Source organism: Rhincodon typus, unplaced genomic scaffold (genome assembly GCF_021869965.1).
Source record: "Rhincodon typus isolate 14 unplaced genomic scaffold, sRhiTyp1.1 hic_rhity00005989, whole genome shotgun sequence".
NCBI classification, from domain to species: domain Eukaryota; kingdom Metazoa; phylum Chordata; class Chondrichthyes; order Orectolobiformes; family Rhincodontidae; genus Rhincodon; species Rhincodon typus.
Window position 1 is genome coordinate 5,913 of NW_025971627.1, and position 3,916 is coordinate 9,828.

Genomic DNA, 3,916 nt, shown 5'->3' on the forward strand with positions numbered 1-3,916 from the left:
ATCCCGCCAGTCTTCTGTGGCTCCTGTGAACTTGTTTTCAAAATACAATATTTCTTTCCCTGAGATCTTTAGCCTCCATTTCTTTCTCCACAGTCATAACTGACACAAAATATTCCTTTGATGTCTCCCTCATCTCCTGAGGTTCAATACAAACATGACCTCTTTCATCTTTACAGGGCTATCCTTGGTGAACAAGCAGATGGGTGTTGGGCAATGAGAAAAGAATAATTGATAATCAAGTTCAGTGTGGGCCCTTAAGTAAAAGTGACCACAATAGATTGAATTCTTCATAAAGATAGAGAGTGATATTGTTTCCGACTCTCGGGTCCTGTAATTAAATGAAAGAAGTTATACTGGTATGATGCATGAGCTGCTTGTGATAAATTGTGGATCAGTATTTCAATGGATGATGGGAGATGGATAATGGCAAACATTTGAAGAGGAAGTGGACAAGCTATGAAAGTTATTCATCTCAGTCTGGCATAAGAACAAAATGGGAAACATGGTCAAACCATGGCAGAGAAAGGGAAATGAATGGGTATTAAATTTAAGGAAACAGGATTCAAATTAGGTAAACAAAATAACAGACCTGAGGATTGGGAGAAGTTTAGATTTCAGCAAAGGGAGACAAAGGGATTTAATAAGAGGGAGAAAATAGAATATGAGAGTGCTCTTGCTGGGACCATACAAACCAATAGCATTTTTCTTTATTCATTCACAGGATGTGGGCATCGCTGGCTAAGCCAGAATTTATTGCCCACCCCTGATTGTCCAGAGGGCTGTCAAGAGTTAACTGCATTGCTGTGGGACTGGAGTCACTTATAGGCCAGACCGAGTAAGGATGACAGTTTCTTCCCCTGAAGGATATTCGTGAGCCAGATGGGTTTTTCCTGACAATCAAAAACAGTTTCCTGATCATCATTAAACTCTTAAGTGAACATTGATAGCAAAAGATTCGTCAAGAAGAAATATTGGTCTCCTTACAATCAGAAACATGGAAATTATAATGGGGGACAAAATGATGGCAGACCAATTATGTATGTCTTAGATTTTCAAAAAGGAGGCCACAAATAATGACCCAAAATTAAGGGGTTCCCAGGATCTAACAGGGAGGTAGAGTTGAAAGAAATTACTATTAGTAGGAAAATGATATTGGGAAAGCTCATGGGACAACCGGCAGACAAATCCCCAGAGATTGATAACCTTTGTCTCAGAGTAACTTAGGAAGTGGCCCTAGAAATGGCAGATGCACTTGTGGTTATCCTCAAATTCTATTGATTCTCTGAGTTCCTATGGATTGGAGGGTACTTAATGTTGCCCAAGTATTTAAGAAGGGAATCAGAGCGAAAATAGGGCATTTTCAAAGCATTGGTGGGAAAAAGTGTTCGGGTCCACTGTAAAAGTTGGGATAACAGAATACTTGGAAGATAGTGACAAGATCAGACAGAGTCAGCAGAACTTTTGTCTGTGAGGTCTCTGAGACTCTCTGTTGGGCATGAATTCCATCCACGCCACTCTCCATCCTGACTTAGAAAAGTATCGCTATTCCTTGAGAGTTACTGGGCCAAAATCCTGAATTCCCTCCCTAACAGCATTGTGGGTCCACCTCACGGACCGTAATGGTTCACAAAGGCAGATCACTACTATCTTCTCAATGGCAACTCGGCTCAGCAAAGCCCACAGAAATTTAAGAAAAGCATTATCGAGGCCAACTGGGGATGTGGAATTGAAGCCTAAATAGATCAGCTTTGACCTTTTTGAGGCTCACTGGGCAGAATTAACTACTCTGACTCCTATTTTCTATGTTCTCTACTCTTTCTATCAAAATGCATCTCAGCAGGAATGGTGCATTCCCTGGAACTCAGAAGGATGAGGGCTGATTTGATTAAAATTTTCCAGATGTTAATTGAAGCTGGTTGGGGTGATAGAAAGTAACTGATCCACGTGTGGGTGAAGTGAGAGCTCAAACACCCTCCTTGCCTGCAGTAATCAGACAAGACTTGAGTTTCTTTATCCTCCAGTTTATTCGAACATACGAATGAGGAACAAGAGTAGGCCACGTAGCCCTTCGAGCCTACTCTGCGACTTAATAAGGTCACAGCCGATATGATTTCAAACTCTGTTCCATGTGCCTGCATATCCCTGAACATTTCATCATCTTGGTCATCAGTATCTGTCTGCCTCTGCATTAAAATGAATTTAAAGATTCTACATCCACTGCCTTTTGATGAAGGGAATTACAAAGATTCTCAGCCCTCTGAGAGAAAGTAAATGTTCTTCACCATTTCAAATGGACTCACCCCCAGCTTTAAACAATGACCCTCAGTTTGAGATTCTTCCACAAGGGGGATCATGTTTTCAACATTGACCTGTTCAGGTCCCCTCAGGATCTTTTAGGTTTAAATTTAGTCTCCTCTTTCTTTTCTAAACTTGAAAGGACACAGGCCTAACCTGTCTAGCCTTTCCTCATAAGGCAATCCACTCGTTCAAGGTATTCGTCCATTAAATCTTCTTTGAAATGCTTCCAACATATTAACAACTTTCTATAAGTACAGTGACCAGTACTGAACACTATTCCAGAAGCAAGTCTCACCAGTAAAAGGGGGACTGCATGTATCTGAAGGTGGCCCACGAATTCCCACCTGCTTACAGTAATGCTTTTTCAGCAAGCTTAGGTCAGTTACATTTATCCAATTACAGACTGACACAAGTTATGGTCAAATATTTGTGCAGTTTGTATTGTTACACCGACAGCATTGTTGCGGTATCACTCAAACCTTCCACTCTGCTGGCTCTGCACAAATAATGACTGGCTGTGTAGCCAGTTTCCGCAGCCTGATTTGACCTGTATTTTTCAGCTTCTGTCCTATCAAGGACATTACTGATCCAGGTGGGTTTTTTGATAATCCAGCAGCTTTCATTCCACTTTTGACTGTTTTAAATTTATTTTCCAGGAATTCAAAAGGGAGAATTTACAGACAGGCAGCTCAAGTCAAACACTGGATGAAGAGCTGCCAATAAAACTCAATTCTCAGGAGCTTTGAACATGGAAGAAAACATCATCATTCACAGTGAAGAGAAACCATACAAGTGGACTGTGTGGGAAAAACCTTCACCCAATCTTCTGGACTTTCGAGACATAAATGCAGTCAGAACAGGGTGACAACGATGACATCATGCTTTGTTTTGTAACATCGTGGTCATGGATCTCAGTTTGAGTTAAGCAAGGGCCACTCAGTTCCTGATCTCTTTACATTCTTGCTGCAAACACGGACCAAACAGCTGAATTCCAAATATGGGAATGACTATCTGCTATCTTAAGGCTCCATTCGACAGAGCATTGTATCAAGGAATCATAGCAAAACTAGGATCAACAGGAATCAGAATATTATTCTCCCTTTAAAGGCAGGTATTTGAAAAGATTGCATCTTCGGACCTGAGTAGATCAAAACAAGGTGAATTTATTCAAACTTGTACCACATACGTGCAGAAGAGGTATCTAAGTCTAGTTTCAAGACAATCCACCATTTACAGCTCAAAACAGAATATTAAGACATTTTCACGTTAGAGTGGTTGCATGTAACATTGGTACAAAATAAATTTATATGTCAGTTATTTACTGCATGAACAGAATGTTGTTCAGTTTCTTACGAAGTTCGGAGTCCTCTAATTTCAGCAGTGCTTCCACTTCTACATTATCTTCAAAGCTTCTATATCCCCACCATCAGCCCACAGCATGCAAGCTTTCCCTTCTGAATAATACATATGCGAGTATCTTAAGATGTACAGCTGTTCTCTGAACCTTAAGTAACTGCTGATGGTTCACCGTTATCGATATGTAGTTAAACTACCTCAACGACAATAACTATGTCCTTATATGGTTGTATTTGACTCTTAGCCCAAGCTGTAATGCTCG

At 40.6% G+C, this 3,916-nt stretch overlaps 1 long non-coding RNA gene across 1 annotated transcript in view; it reads left to right on the top strand.

Moving 5' to 3' along the window:
* Positions 1-3,624, top strand: part of LOC125482109 — an 8,934-nt gene extending 5,310 nt beyond the window's left edge. Inside the window, exon 2 of the long non-coding RNA XR_007261551.1 lies at positions 2,955-3,624. This is a non-coding gene — a long non-coding RNA (uncharacterized LOC125482109). The remainder of the gene's footprint in view (positions 1-2,954) is intronic.
* Positions 3,625-3,916: the final 292 nt, after the last annotated feature.